Source organism: Poecilia mexicana, unplaced genomic scaffold, assembly GCF_051168715.1.
Source record: "Poecilia mexicana isolate PSO_F unplaced genomic scaffold, ASM5116871v1 scaffold_3, whole genome shotgun sequence".
In the NCBI taxonomy this organism is placed as follows: Eukaryota; Metazoa; Chordata; class Actinopteri; order Cyprinodontiformes; family Poeciliidae; genus Poecilia; species Poecilia mexicana.
In genome coordinates, this window is record NW_028263372.1 from 3,331,738 (window position 1) to 3,349,166 (window position 17,429).

At 38.0% G+C, this 17,429-nt stretch overlaps 1 long non-coding RNA gene across 1 annotated transcript; it reads right to left on the minus strand.

The window, feature by feature from the left end:
- Positions 1–6,010: 6,010 nt before the first annotated feature.
- On the minus strand, positions 6,011–7,961 carry LOC148160102 (uncharacterized). Its single transcript, XR_015762585.1, has 2 exons — positions 7,068–7,961; positions 6,011–6,544 (listed from the first exon to the last, which is right to left on the minus strand). It is a non-coding gene; the product is annotated as an uncharacterized LOC148160102 (long non-coding RNA).
- Positions 7,962–17,429: the final 9,468 nt, after the last annotated feature.

A 17,429-nucleotide genomic window follows, 5' to 3' on the forward strand; every position in this document is an offset into this window, starting at 1 on the left:
TCCTTATAAGTGCATAAGGTTAAAATTATACTGCACTGTCATGCACTTTTATGTAGTCTATTCAATACATACACTGGTATTGAATAAACCAGTCTAAGACAATCACTACTCATGAGGTCACATTGTGTAGTATTTGATAGAGTGTAGGTCAGAGAATCTGGGAACTGTTCACAGTGTAAACTTGGACAGTGGTTGCATATTTACATAACTTTGATTTAACCAGGCAGTCACCATTGAGATTATCCTGCCTATTATTGCCAGGTCTCATTTAAAATGAGATGTTTTAAGAAAGACCTGGTAATGAGGCAGCAACATAAAACAAAAGTTACAAACATTACATCCAAATAACATCCACAAAAATGAGTGTTAAATGAGTTTTATCACATGCAAAAATACACTTTCCACTCAATTAGTATGTGATTTTTTTGTTTCTATGCAAGTTTTACACAAATTATATTGTGATATATTTTGTTACCGCCACCCATCACAATATATTGTGTTATGAATTTTATGCCATATCGCATATCCCTACTCCTTACCACTCATTTCATCAGTTCTCGAACCAGTTCACAGCACTATAGTTTTTACTAAGCTCGACCTCCGCAACACCTACTACCTACCAAGGGGCGCGACAAGATTGTTTTTAGCAGTAAAAATGTTACCCCTCCCAAACACACATCCGTTTTTGCCCTGACCCCCCCCCCCCCCCATATACGTTAAATGGTTTGTTCCGGCTTGGAGCGCTTGAGAGTGACGCTGTTCAGCTGTAGTTAGTAGAAGCTGCAGCTGAATACAGCTGCCACAAAACGACTGTGGCTGTTACTATGCTGCGAAGAAAAGTTATAGAATCAGGTTTTCAAAAACAAAATAGAGAGAGGGAGAGAGAGAAAAAAGCAAGAGTGTTAATTTATAACCCAGTTTTTCTCCAAGAGAGGTGGGTAGACTGTGTGAGTTTATCAACCATTTAGCATAATTAGCTTAGCTACAAACTACTGTTTGCCTCCATTTCATTAGCATTTAATGAATTAAGGAAAAAAATTACCAACATATTCATATATTTAACTTGTCCCTTGTACCTTTCACCACACTTAACAGATAAGTCAGCAGCAGCGCTGACCAATCCTCTCCTAAGTGAAAATAAAGCTGCAGTATTTCATATAAATACTGTCATTATGTTGCGACAGTATGGTATGAGAGGTAATCTGTGAAAAATCTATTTCCTCTGCTTTCTCTCAGTGCTAGAAACAACCAGTCAGTGGCAGGAGAGTTCTAGTGCTGTCAGTTACAATCTCATGTGGTGCTGCTCATCCTTCCTCTCCCTCGATTTGTGCCATGCTGCAGCTAGCATAGCACAGAGCTGTGCAGATTCAAACTGTGAATGCTCAGTTTAGTTAGCATAGCTACCAATCTTCTTCTTTTCCTTTTGGCTTTTTCCCTTTAGGGGTCGCCACAGTGAGTCATCCATCTCCATGTAACCCTATCTTCCGCATCTTCTCTCACACCAACTACCTTCATGTCCTCTTTCACTCCATCCATAAAACTCCTCTTTGGTCTTCCTCTAGGTCTCTTTCCTGGCAGGTCCATCCTCGGCATCCTTCTACCGATGTATTGTCTCAAGTTAGCATAGCTACTTGAGAAGCATAGAAGCCATTTATCTGCCGTATGCCATTTGACGGCAGATAAATGGTTTCTTGTAATGATAAGTTGTTTCTCCACCATTAGCACATTTAGCAGTGAGTGAATGAGGCTAATTGACAGCGCTAAGAGCGTCCTGCTAGTTCTGATTGGTTGTTTGGTCAGAACGGTGCATTACTTTAACCAGTAATAGTAATTCAGGAAGGAGATGGAGGAGATTGATTGTTTTCACAGATTATCTGTCTCATAACAAACTGCAACAACATGGTGACAGCTTTAACAAACATGGAGAAAACATATTTTTTATTAAAGTTATGTACTGCAGCTTGAATAAAATGCAACTACATAGCATTTTTAGAAGTCTGGATTGCTTTATGTGTATTTTGCACGTTGCTTTTGACTGTTGCTCATGGGAGAGACATTTCAGTATCTAAAACTAATAGAAAAAATGTAAGCAACCTATGGATGTGGACTGTTGGATGTTAAAATCATGAGCAGTAAATATTGTGTTAATTATCAGTACTGAACCAAAGAAAGCAAGGCAGATGCAAGCCTTTAAAATTGTGACGCTTTTTATGGGTCAAATAGACTCAAAAAATTGTAACAGCAGCTGCGCGGGGGGCCCAAACAAATTTTTTGTCAGGGGGCCCAAGATTCCTGGCGGCGCCCCTGCACCTACCACCTAGTCTGCATCCGCCAGGGAGAGAAGTGGAAAATCACTTTTAAGACTTCCACTGGTCACTTTGAATAACTAGTCATGCCCTTCAGTCTCTGTAATACCCCTGCAATGTCCCAAGTGTTGGTCAACAATGTTTTCCACAATTGTTTTTAATGTTTATTTTCATGTTTGTTTACCTTGATGACATCCTCTTTTTCTCCAAGTCCATGTCCGAGCACCAGAAACATGTTCATCTAGTACTACAATGTCTCCTCGAAAAATAGCTCTATGATAAAGCTGAAAACTGTTCCACAAAACATCCATCACCTTACTTGGTTACATCTTCGAGAGCAGAACGGTTCATTGCACCCCAGAAAAGGTCAAAGCTGTTCTTGACTGGTCTGTCCTCAGACAAATAAGGGCTTAGGATTTACTAACGTCTTCCATTGCTTTATCAAAAATTACAGCCAAATTGCATCCCCTCTGACAGCATCCACCAAAATCCTCTTCACCTGGACTACAGAAGCCAAATCTGCTTTCCCAGAACTGAAGAATAATTTTTCTCAAGCTCCTATCATCAACCAGCCTGACCCCAACAATTTATTCTTGAAGTTGATGCATGAGAAGTCGGGATCAGTGCTGTCCTCTTGCAATGTTACAGTTCAGATGACAAACTTCATCCTTGTGCCTTTTTCTCAACCAGCATTGGTCTGGATTGATCATAAGAATCTGTCTTACCTTCAATCTGCCAAACGCCTCAACTCTCATCAGTCCCGCTGGTCCTCGTTTTTCTCCCATTTCAATCTCTCCATCCAGGTTCTAAGAATCTCAAACTTGATGTCCTTTCCAGACTGCATTCAATTTATGACTATGAAAAGATTCCAGGTCCCATCAACCACCCAGCTGCACCGTTGCTTCCATTACATGGGAGAGACTGAAGAAGTCATCAACCAAGTCCTACAAACAGAACCTGATCCTGGGATCGGTCCATCCAACAGAACTTACATCCCCACCTCAGCCAGAGCCCGTCTCATTCACTGGTTTCACTCAGCGAAATTTTCAACACATCCAGGAATAAGCCGCACCACTGCACTTCTGTCATTTCTGGTGACCAACCATTCACAAAGACTTCAGAGAATATGTCCTTGCCGTCCCATCTGAGCCCACAATAAATCATCACATCAACCTCCAGCTGGACTTTCCCAAATACCGTAAAAGAATCCAGGGAGCTGCTGATCCAATGGATGGTGGATTCGCTGCACTGCAATCTATTAGCTTCATCTGCCTGTGTATAAGACGAGCCTTCTGCCAGTCTTCGGGTGCCTGAATATTTGCCTTCAATGGAATTCCAAGCCCTCTGCGTTTGTGTTTTCTGAGACTCTTTGGCCCCTTTTGGTGACCATATACTTAACTGTTGTGGTTTCTCTTAAAGGTGTTTTTTTCCACGGCTTCCTGGATTTAGTTCTGTGTGCCGCTCTGGCATCTTCTCATGCTCTCAAGACCTTCAATAAAGTTCCTTTGCTCAAGTTCCATGACTGGCATTGTTTCATTCCTCCTGCTTCAGATCGGTTCAACGAGAACCTGTCCACTCTTCATCTATTACACCTTCTAGATCGCGCCAAGAACTATCAGCTCTCGGCTTCAGCATTTCCCCACACAAGAACCCAAACCCAAGACCCACTCACCTCCCCTTGGTGGATGTAACGTAAAAGCAAAATCAGCCAGAACCCAAAATGGAGCCAAAACAAGTGTTCAGTTCACCAAACGTTTTGTTACAAAAATGATGGCGTTGTTACAGGGTGTGGGCACACTGGTAGGTGATGAATGGGGGATCCGCAGGGGTCGGGAATCCAGCGTTGGGTGAGTAGTATGAATGGGCAGTGGGAGGCCTTGGGGGCTCAAGGGACAAACAGATGACAGGGACAAAATCCACCAACCCGAGGCTCAGTCGTCAAAACGATCCAGGGTCATGCACGGCGGGGTCTCTGGCAATGAAAATCCATTAATCAGAAGACTGGAGGCAGGATCAGAGGCAGGCAGGGTTCAGCAACCCAGGATTCAGGGTTCAGGAGGTCAGAACTCTTCCTACTTCCTCCTCTGCGGCACCACACCTGAATAGAATAATTAGGTCATTAGCAAGGCTTTTGAGAACTTATCTACACAAGGAGAAAGTAATTAAGCCATTTCATTCCAGAGTTTTGTACCTGTGGCACATCTAAAAGTTGCAAGACAGTGGCCCTTGAGGACTGGAGTTTGACACCCCTGCTTTAGAACATGAAACCAGGCTTGAAAACTGTGACTGAGGCAACAGACGATTTCGCACTGAGCTGATGATGAGCAGTTACTGAAATAGGGAGCAGCACAGTGCAGGTGAGGGTAATGAGTAGTCAAGGTGGAGTTGCAGGGCTGAAATCAGTGGACCCATTTCATCATCAGTAAGAACTACATTCATAATCTCATCCTCCAAACCTGCTTAAGTTATTGACCTCCTGTTTGTTTCTAGTGTCCCTGTCTGTTCCGGTTCTCATAACCCTGGACAATGACGCACAATCCATTGACCTTTATTGTAAAATAAACTTTATTCACTTTTTCCAACTGTCTCCTGAGAGGTTTCTGAATGTAGGCACAAAGCATTCCCAAAACATAACAGAAACATGTCTGTATGAGTGGCTCTAGAGTAGCGGTTCTCTAACGTGGGCGGTACCGCCCCCCGGGGGGCGTTCAGAGGACAGCAGGGGGCGCTGGCGGACATTTTTACAAAAGGGGGGCGCTGGGATTCCTTTGGGGGGCGTTTGGTCGAAGGTAAACTTTACACCTTAAATGCACAACAATACCAGTTTAGACTTTGAGCAACTTGGTAAAACTGTATTGTGTAACATTAAAACTGCATGGCTGCTACGGTATCGATGGTAGCTATCCTTCTGTTCAGTGTCTGTTAGCTTCTTGGCGCAGCTCCGTTCTCCTGCTACTAGAAGCTTCACGCCATTAGTTCAGTGACGTTGCTGTGATTCACTTTGTCTGGTATTTTATGTTTTGGCAGTAATGTGATCATGTCAAAGCAGCAACTTATATTAAAAAGTGGGTAACACTTTATTTGAAGGGGGTTGAATAAGACTGACATGACACTGTCATAAACATGACATAACACCTGTCATGAACATCAATAAGTCTTCATGAATAGTTATGACTTTTGTCATAAAGCATCATTCGGTAAATAATGACTTTCAATACAAAGTTGACATTATTCAAAATGTCTTTGTTATGACAGCTTGACATTATTCTAGACAAAATGTCTTCGTTATGACAACTTGTCATTAACCAAAAAATCATGATCTAACATAAATTTGTCATAATAGTAGTCATAATGATTTAATTATTACACTAGCAAAAGCTTTAACAAAACAATGATTAATATTTCCACTCCCTGAAATAAAGCAAAACAAGTAGGACAAGCAATAAAGATTTCACTAAGCTTTATTACACGGTCAAATGATTTAATAACAGACTCATTAACAATTTCTTTTACATCAACTAAAGTGGAACAAGTAGCACCAGTTATGAATACGTCATTAAGTGTTATTACAGTGTCATTAATATTAACTGTTACCTCAAGTAAAGTGAAACAAGTAACAACAGTTATGACAAAGTCATTAAGTGTCATTACAGTGTCATTAATATTAACTTTTACCTCAAGTAAATTGAAACTAGTAGCAACAATTATAAAGATGTAATTTAGTATTACAGTGTCAAATGCAATGCTAACAGAGTTATTGATATTAAGTCTTACCTCAAATGAAGTGAAACACACTGGACTACTTATAACTACCATCATAACTGTAGAACAAACCCTTTGTACATTAGAATAAAACAAAAGATAACTTGTTCTAAGATAACAGAGGGTTTAACATCTGGTCAGTATGTTGTTACTCTGAAATGCTGATTGAAAAACTAAAACAGAATTACTTATTCTTTAACTTAAGAAAATAGGTTCTTTCAACAGTAACATTTTTTGCTTTGCTTTATGTCAGCCATCTCCTTCATAATAGTCTTCCTGTAATGCTCTGAAAACAGGAGAACTTCTTCTTGTCTTCATTTCCTGGAAGCAGCTCTTTGAAGGTGTCCAGAAATGCTCAGAAATTACAGCTGTTCTTGCAATAGTTAATCATGGCGAAAACCTTTTCATGAATTCAAACTTGGTGAATCTCTTCTGGACATTCTCATAGTCGGTGATGACTCAATTCATTGTGGTCACTTAAAAAAAGAACAAAAACAAAAAACAATGTCATCATATTCCAGCATTTATTTAAATACCATTTCAAAAATGTCCCTTGCTGCACACTGTCAGAATGGTAGACTGGCAGACAAATGCCTAGTTAGCATGACTGGTTGTTATAAAGTGCAATACAATTATTTCTTAATACAAGTGGAATAATAACTGGAGCTGAACAAAATTATTCTGATCAAATATTTGTCTGGCAGAAGTTCAGACAGACTGCCACTGTTATTCGAATGCATCATTTAACATATAGTTTTAGGCACATGAATGCATCTTTTTACTTAATGAGCATTCTAAATTATTTCTAACCAGATACTCTGACTTAGGGTTGTTTGCAAGAAGCTTATTAATAAATAAATAGATTTAACATCAGTTTTAGTTGTCTAAAACGTAACTTAACTCAGCTGGTGAATGTTGATTCCTGCTCCCCATTCCCCTCTTACCTGGCTGTCCCACCCCACTTCACATGGTGAAAATAGTATCACAAAAACGACTTACCTAATTTTCTTGGGGAATATTTCATCTGCTTCTTTCTCTTTGGTCAAATAGGAACTTCTTTCTCTGGTGGCTGGTCCTTATTATCATCCTCCACACTCGTAGCATGTCTTCATTAGCCAACTTTGTCCCCCCACCATGTGTCCTTAGGCTAGCCTGGGTCTTCATGTGGCTAAACTTGCAAAGCAAAGAACACAAACTCTGTGTCACATCAGCCAAGTCGCTAAATAATGCACATGAAGGATAACTTTGACTAATATATTAGCTTTTAATTTGCTAGATTAAAATTGGAGGGGGGAAAAACAATTTGCCTGTCTTTAAAATATATTTAATATTAAGTGCTAACATTACAGTAATTGTGTTTAATAACTTTAGCTAACATTAACTTACAGCAAGGTAGGATTGGCTTGAATTGCTGATAGCTAACATTACAGAGAAAGAGAACATAGTCAATGTTATTTTCTCAAAGAAAATGTAAAGTTAATAAGACACATACCTCATATGTATTAGGTATCAAACTTCGGCTTCTTTTTAAACAGGAGGTCTGGCCGTTATAACTTGTTAGGTTTGCCCCACAATATGGAAGATTTCTTCTTCCACACTGTGCGCCTGTTCGTGCACTGCTGCCTCTCACTGGTGGAGATGGTGTATTGCACTACTTAGCCCTTGTGTTTAGAAATGGGGTCCATACCAATCGGCCCCACACACGTAAAACTTTTATCATTTGCCACAGTTCTCTACGTTTGCCTCAGTCCTCGCACGCACAAGGGTTAAAACAGCCTTAAATAATGTTTCAAATGCAAAGTTCATAAGTGCTTTGTAGACATCTTGCTGTAAAACTTTAGGATCGATTAAATTAAGAAAATTAAGACTAAACAACATGGCAGAGCTTTATAATATTACTACATAAAGCTATTTTTTAAAGTTTAATCGGCAATGCTTTTATAACAAATTTATGTCAGATCATGATTTCTTGGTTAATGACAAGTTGTCATAATGAAGACATTTCGAATAATGTCAACTTTGTATTACAAGTGTCATAATTTACCGAATGACGCTTTATGACAACAGTTATAAATATTCATGAAGACTTATTGATGTTCATGACAGGTGTTATGTCATGTTTATGACAGTGTCATGACAGTCTTATTCAACCCCCTTCAAATAAAGTGTTACCAAAAAGTGTTTTATTTCCGTTTGAAAGCTGCCCACTTTCATAGAAGGACAACAGAAAATCGCTCTTATAAACATGTGATTACTAAAATCACGATACCCTCACTGTGTATCCCTCTGAAAAATGAACCCATTTAAATAAAGAAATCCCTCCATGGTGATACCACGATTGAGAGCGTTCATTTTATAGCGTTAACACCGGTGCTGTAAGTGGTCCGGTGTGAAAAGGGTGTGATAGAACAACGGAACCACAGGACTTTTAAATTTCAATAATCAGAATACCGAAATTGTTTCCGTTGTTTTAAAAGGTTTATGTCAGTCTGCCTTTTCCCCATCGATACGCTTCCCGACCGCTGTTCTATCAGATAGCCGTACGCCATGGACATCAATACATAGACCCCTCATGGACCCCTGAGTCCTACGTAACAGCGTCCGCCACCTTCTATGTGGCAGCAGAGCGATCGGAGCTCCTTAAGTCCTGTGCTGTGTGGACTTGTTTCAACCGTTTTACGAAACAAACTGGATTCATTGGCATCACCTTCCCCAGGTAAGGATGAAAGATCAGAATTACTTGACTTTGCAGCCAGAAATTTGCTTCTAAACAACCGGAAAATATTTCCTATGTAGTTTAATTGGCCCGAAATAACCGCTGATTATTAGCGTAGCAGCTAATGTTTTCATACTGTTTTCTAATGAGAGAGAGGTGATGAAAACCAGAGGATTTAGTGAGGAAAGATCAGTCAGGATCAGAGCTGGAGCTGCTGTTCTTCAGTCTGTTTCCAGCTCAGCTTCACCATGTTGATATTTAGCTATAAAGATGCTAAAGTCAGAGCCCAACATGCTGAAAATGTATTTTTCTGAATGTGAAAGAAACATATACGAAACATATCGTATGTATTTTCTATTACACTTTTGGATAATTTCTCTTTTATCCTTGGCTTCAGCCTGTGAACCAGGACGTCTCAGAAGTCATTGAGTTCTCCCAGTGTGACCAGCAGACTGAAGCCTGTGACCAGCGTTCCTAGTATAATAAATAAATGTTTTATTCTTTCACTTTTTGTGTATTTTTAAATATCTCAATCTGAAGCATTAGTGTATTAATGTAGCTTATGTAATGAAATAAAAAATAATTTACTCTGTTAGAATTATTTTCACTCTTTGCTGTCAATAGCAGAGTTGGCATACTGTAAATTCTCTGGAAAAAAGTAAGAAAAATATGTAGTTTAATGTTTGACAATGACTGATTTATAAATCAAAAGTCATTTCTCAAAAACTTATAAAAAATAAATACAGGAAAATTATTTGTTTCTTGTCTTGAAATGTTAAATGTACATTAAATAATGGAATTATGTAAATATATTCTTTAATAAAACACTGTAAATATGTGTCTGCTCATCAATGTCATTATAAAAATTATCAGAATCGTTTCTATCAAATAAAACATTATGCTCTTTATTCAGAAATGCCCCAAAACAATTAAATAATCACATCAAAAGTTAGAAACGCTCTCTTTAGTAATTTATTTGATTGCCAAATATATTAATGTGTGTGAGAAAATGTGTCAATGACAGGAATTAACTTAAAATACTTTGTAGAACGGCACTTTATAAAGTTCGGTCCATTCACTTGTATTACCTTACTGGCACATATTCCACATTCAATATGGCGGAAGCTGTTACGTATCGCAGCAACGGGCCGGCCCACTCCATGAGGGGTCTACGTATTAATGTCTACGGCCATACGCTGTCAGGACAGCATACATGCAGTTAGTACGCATGCCCGCGCATGCGCATTAAGAAGTCCGACCGTCAGTGGAGTTGTGAGTTCAGCATACGCAACAAGTTATGACGAAAATAAGTCATTAAATTGTTTATAATTTCATATAATATGATAACTAGATAAATATACATGTGTTGTCGTGGTTTCAAAGTGTATTTAAAACAGGTCTAGCTGCAGCTGCAGTCAACTACAACACACGCCCGTGTAAAACTCATCAACCTACTTACCCGCCATACAGCTGTTAATAACAAAGTGTATGATGATCTACGTCATGATTCTATGTTGCTGGTTAAATAAAATAATATGGTAATAACAGCGTCTGAGGTAAGCGTATGACTGACAACGTATGCTGATCTGACAGAACACCGGCCTGCACCTTAGGGGGTTAAAAACAAAAACAAACAAAAAACGACGCGCACATTGCGCAAAACTCTGAAACAGGAGAAGCGGGACATAAAACGGAGCGACGAACTAGATGTGAATTATGGCATAAAAACAGAGAATCCGACGCTGAACAGTGAAAAATCAACACATGATGTGAAACATGACGATTAGGCGGCGCAGCAGGTGATGAGTGAAGATTACTGATGGTCAATAAATGATAAAATAAATCTAGCAACAGGAAAGAACTAAAGTGGACATAGCAATAAACCAAGAGAGGATAATAATCAAAGGAAACTAAATGGAAATGAATGAAGAACAAAATGCAAGAATTAACTAAGAAACTAAAGTAAATACAGAGGAATAAACTGGTATGGCAAGACTTTTCGAACAATAATTAATACAGAGGACTGTATGGCAAGAATAAACAGACACTATTTCCAGATAAAAGGTAAAATAATATTATTGAAATGCCATGGGTTTATTAAGACCACATCTAATACTGAGAATAAATATATCTTACAGACCATAACAGTAAAGAACTTACCACTTAATTATGTTTTTAATTAGATTTGATATATTTATTTCTTCAATATTATTTTTCATGTCAGTGTTAATGTCATGAGGCTGATGACTCCATGACACTTTCAATTTGACTCATTAGGATTTGATTAAGAACCAGATTTGTTCTTTGTAATTTCTGTCCAGTAAAACTATTCATCTATAAATCAATAGACAGGTCTATATAAAGATATAATCCATGTTTCTGTCTCATATTTATATGGTATTAAAAGGATGTGGACCTTTTGTTTTTCCACTAAAAGCTCTGGTTTGCACAGTAAATGCCATATGGGTGAAATTTTATGGATGATACTCTGATGTCCCATTCTCCTGAAGGCAGCACAGAGCTGCAACACCAGAAACTCACAGAAACACTGAAGAGAAGAAGAGTTCTGATTAATGTAGTTACAGTTCTATCCATGTTTTAATGTTGCAGAGCTCAGTCGTTTTGCAAATAGTTCAAAGTTTAAACTAGCATGTTGAACATCTTTTATCTGATCATTTTGTGGAATATTTAACAACTAGAAAATGGCAAAGAATAAGAATATTTTTTCCACTCTGATTGGCTGCTGTTAGGCCTACTGATTTTAAGTTGAATGTTCATTGCATTTTTCATAGACACCTGTGAAAATATTTTCTATTTACATTGCTTTTTTATTCTCTGGGAAATTATTTTTGATGATAAATACAGAAATGAGCATAAAAATCAAAACATCTACAATAGTGATAATAATAATAATAAAATAACCCTAACAAATTCTTTGGTGGTGAGGGACCTGGATAAAGGCTAGGGGGGGCGCTGGCCCAAAAAAGGTTGACAAACACTGATCTAAAAGGATATTCTCAGTGGCAGATTAACAACATGAACATGGGCCCACCCAGAGCCAAGACTAAACACTCCTGGAGAAGCATATAGGAAAGGAGGAATCAAATAAGTCCAACAGCCCATGGTTAGGGGACTGAAAGGGTGACCACAGCAACTTCCGAAACTCACAGTGGCAGAAATCTTTTAAGTACAAAAGGTTAAACTGGACGTGCCCCTGATATAATCTACATCAGGGGTCCCCAGACTTTTTCCTGCGAGGGCCACATAGCTGTTCCTTTCTCTGGTCGGGGCCAGTCTTAGTTTTTGGAGAAAGAAACCTTAGAAAATTCTTGTCGACGGGGGATGGAGGGGGCTGAGGGTGTTACGTCAATCCGCGTTTCCCCATCAGATACAGCTGGTTCCCCCTTCGTCTTCTTGCCGCTCCGCCCCGCCAACGCGGCAAAATAGGCGCGTGCTCGTGATGAGCAATGAGAAAGCACGCGCGTAGCAAGCACGAGCTTGTTCGGCGCGCTTGTCTGAGGAACTACGGACACCGTGAAAGCTCAAACAACATGTTTCGGCAAAGTTGTCACACTTTCTTCACGTTTTTGCTGGAAACTAATAGCAATAATGCTAATAATTATAATAAATATAATAAATATATATGTTATACATATTATAATTATAATAAATAATATATATTTTATACATATATTATAATTATAATACATAATATATGTTATATATATATTATAATTATAATATATATATATATGCTGTATATATTATAATTATAATATATACAACATATTATAATTATAATATATATTTTACCCAGAATGCAAATGGAAAAAACCGTGAGTGAAACGGTGACTGGGACTGACTAGTATATATTCCATTGAGGGAAAGTTAGTTTTACATCTGCTCAAGCCCCCTGGTGGTTGAAGAAAAATCCACATATAAACCAAAAAATACAATATATGAAAAAAAACACTGAATACTCTCTGGTATGAGGAGGCGGGCCGGATCCGGCATTGCTCAGGGGGTCGGACCAAATGACGTGGCAGGCCGGATCCGGACCGTGGGCCGTAGCTTGGGGACCCCTGATCTACATGCTCCTTAGCTACTGGCTAAATAGCATGTCTGCTCTCCATAAATGCCTAACATTACAGATGAACTAGCTGATAACCAGTGATGCTCATCCAGGATGGGTGACTCAGCATCAGTATATCTTGATCAAAGCTTCTTTGTTAGGTTCACATGTAAAGTTTTAATTATAATGAATATTCTTTGGAATGTACTTCAGCCTACATACTATCAGGTCCTTGAATATAATATAGGACTCTTGAATATAAAATTGTGATAAATAGAGTAGAAAATGTTCTTCCAAACATCTACACTGCATTGGTCTTACACTTGCCCAGATATTCACTACCTCATTTTTTCTGTTGCTAAGACATGTCACAGTCATTTTCTGGAGCCACCACAAAGTCATTAAGACAGTTCCAGAGTGTTATATGATCCAGTAGTTCATTGGTCTGGCAGGTCTCTAGTGCCGGAAGAGCATTTCCAGTAAGCTTCATATACTCTTGTGATAAAGGCTTAACTGGAGGGCCAAAGTGATATTTCAGTTGGAAATGACCGCTGCTTGTCACATTATCACAACCACTTTAGGAAGAATCAATCAATATCCATTTTGTGAAGCTCCATCAGGGAAAGCTGGTGATGCTGATGCTGCTTCAGATCATGAAATGGGGAAAAACAAAAGCTCTTCAATTTGATTCATTTTGTGTGAATACTGAATTCAATACATTTTAAAGATTAACTTTTGCTAATGTGGATAGATAGATAGATAGATAGATAGATAGATAGATAGATAGATAGATAGATAGATAGATAGATAGATAGATAGATAGATAGATAGATAGATAGATAGATAGATAGATAGATAGATAGATAGATAGATAGATAGATAGATAGATAGATAGATAGATAGATTTTGTGAAAAATGTGTTTTGTTAATCTATGATCTGGTACATTAATAAACTTATTTCACAATCTGACCATATCTACAATATACCTAACTTCACCCATATCTCCATATAATGCCATTTTAGGAGTATTTCTATGCGCACCTAAAAAGTAACCTTAATGCATGACTCCATTTTCTGAAATGAATAACTTCAATTTTTTTGCAATTTGAAGGGACAAAGCCAATAAAGTCCCCCTTGGTATTTTGTATGATATTGTAACGTTTGCATGTTCCACATTGACATCTTGTTTGGGTCCAGAGTCATATTCTCTCTTTGCCTCTGGAATCTTTCTTGTGCCTTTAGGAAGACCAAATCCATAGATAAACTTGTTTTTCAAATTCAACGTATTTTGTGCTGTGACCCATTTTCCAGATTATTAAAAAAAGCCCTTTTGTGTATCCAGATATTACATCACTCATAGCAGGAAGGCTTCAGCTTAGGTGTGTTATTGAGACATAAAGATATAATCTGTTCTCAGACACTACAGTAATGCATCAGTTTATCCAATCTCATAGTGAAATTCTGTTTTCAATACATGAACCAAAAAAGTTATTAGAATGTTCTGTCATAGCTTTTGTGGAATAGTATGTTCTTTGAAGTCAAAACTCAAAGTTTAAGATAATTTTGTGTCCAACTAGATCAGTTTCCAGTTGCAAGACAAAAAACTACTTGGATTTGCTAACTATGGTGTACTATAAGTCAGATAGTTACTAGGACAAAGTGAATAAGTAAGTACATTTTATATAACACCTCAAAGTGCTCCAAGAGGAAAGGGCAAAAAAAAAAAAGAATTAAACAACAACAATAATAATAATAATAATAATAATAATAAAAATACAATATTCTGATCTGAATCAAATTCATGTTAGAATAAGAATGTCTTTGGTTAATTTTTTTTTTTTTTTGAAAGAGTCCAGACTTTAAAGACTGGAGGCTAATTTCCACAGCTGACTCCAGCTAGTGCAGAAGGAGCGATTTCCTCAAGCTTTATGTCTGGTCATTGACAGAATGATTACATTTTGGTGTGAGTGCCTGAATGCTTGAGTCGGAGTATGTGGCTTTACCAGACGAGTAAAATGAGAAGGAACTTGACCATGAAGGGCCCTGAAAGTTCAATTTTTTTGCGATCAAATATTTTTATTTTAGTTGTTTTACATCAACAACAACGCACATTACAGTATAGTTACATTAGATGGGATACAACATAGAAATAGAAAAGGCAGTGTGACCCCCTCACCCCCCAACCCACAATCCCATGGCGACCCCCTGCCCTGTTCCCAAGGATCTCAAAATTATAACAAATATGGAAGTGGAGAATTGCAAAGATTAAATCATCACTTACAGTTACATATTGAAAATATTACGTAGAATTATGTTGCACTCTTTCTTTGATCAAAGAATAAGTTGCATCCCAAGCTCTAATCGTTTTTTGACTGGCCGAGTGCCTGGCCACTGACCTCTCCATCATAACGATATCTAGGAAGGAGTTGGCCCATTGTTGCCAAGGCAGTAAGTGTGGTGGTTGCCATCGTAGAGCCAACATCCTCTTAGCTGCAGTGAGGCTCGCCCATAGCATGCGCTTTTGTTGAGAGGAGAGTTCTAAAGTGGAATCGTCATTAAGTATGAACAAAGATGGTGATAATCGAATGTCAGCTTTAAGCAAATCACTCAACGTAGAGGAAATTTGCCTCCAGAAAGCAGCCACACTGGGACAATCCCAATTGTAACCCGTAATTAGTCAGTTAGCCAGACTTTTATTTTTGCGGGCCCACTTCCTGTTTTGCCCTAAAGTGGCCAACTTATTTAAAGCCCCGCCTCCAGCGCAGTAAAAGAACATCACCTGTTCCACTGTGATTGTGGCTGGTTGTTTGGCGTCTTGCTGTTTTGCATCCTGACAATTCACCCAAAATCCCTGAAACTACTGATTTTGATCTATTGGTGAGTTTTTGTTTGTAACATTGCACTATTGTTTCAGTATGAAACTTCTGGATTACTCATTGGAGCGTTGTTTTATTAGAATTGTTGGCGGTGGTTACCTGGGCCGTCACCGTGATTATCACAGCTGATCTCAGTCTAATACGGCACTCTCTGCTCAAAGGTAACATGATCGTTGGATTTGTGCAAGATTTCTTTTCCAATTTCATTACTTTTGTAATGAAATTTATTTAAAATGGGATGTAGCTACATTTATGTTATTGCGCAGTATGTTTAATTTATTTTCTTTTCCTCATTTTTGCTTGAGTATTTGAGTTAATTTATTTTTCTTGATATTTTGAAAGTTAACTTTGATTTCAACTTTAACCTTTAATTGATTAGCTTGAAATATGATTGATATTCTTTGTTTTACTTTATTTAAATTATGGTTAATTTAACCTGATTGTTTAAGAATTTAATAATTGCATTTAATATTTATTGCATTTGTATGTTTGTACATTGTTTGATAAAACACTTAATGGGTTTTCTGGCCTTTTAGGTCGGTTTTTTTTAATTTTTTTATGATGGATCAGATCCTCTTCTGAACCCAAGGATGGCGAGCTAGGAAACAAGGAAAAGAACTCTATGATCTTTGAATTGAATTGTTTTGAATTAACCTGTCTCTCACTGTGTATTTGTAATTGTTTGTTGTTGTTTGTTTCCCCCAAATCACTAATATATATACCTCAAAACTGAAACCATTGCTTCGTGTCTGCATTCACACCTCAGGCTCCTTAACGAACCATCTTCTGATGCTGCCTATGTAGCCGCAGTTAGCTGCCTAGCCCATAACTGTTACACAATACATGTGCATAAAAGAACCTGGAGTCTTAAGAGTACACAGATCACAAATAGGAGATGTAATAATTTTCATAGCATGACGTTTTTTGGGTGTCAAGTACATCCTGTGGATAAATTTAAAATGAATAAGCTGATGGTCAGGATTTTTAGATGTGTTGTGGAGGTTCTCCCATACTGTATCACAGCAGATTTCTACATCTCCCATAAAGGAAAGATCCCTCTCCCATATATTTTCAACAGGGAGTCTGGCACGAGGATCTGAAATAAATTTATATAATTTAGAAACAATGCCACGTGTCTGATCCCGTGAGGCAAGAAGTTCTTGTAAGGGATGTGTTGGGAGAGGCACACCCCATGGAACCCCATATGCTTTCATGGCTGATCTGAGCTGTAAATGAAAGAAAAAAAGTAGAACCTTGCAAATTATACGCCGATTGTAGGTCACTAAAAGAATGTAGGCCATCATTGTTCATAAGATCTTTGAGGACATTGACACCCTTATCCCTCCACCTAGGGAATGAAAAAGGTTTGTTCCCAATGAGGATAAAAAAGTTATTAAATATAGGAGAGTGTTTATGCCATTTCAGGTTGGTATTTGTAAGATTCAGCACTAAATGACAGGTTCTAAGAAGAGAAGAAATTATGGGTCCTAATTGTGATTTAGCCTCATTAGGAGGTATCTTAGAATATATCTAGTCCTCCAGCCTGTATGGTTTGGATATATTTTCTTCAATTGGTTTCCAAGAAACAGAGACCTCAGGATTCAACCATACAAGTAAAGGTCGGAGCATAAAGAACCAAAAGTACATCTTAAAATTCGGTAGACCCAAGCCCCCAAGTGTTTTATCTCGTTGAAGT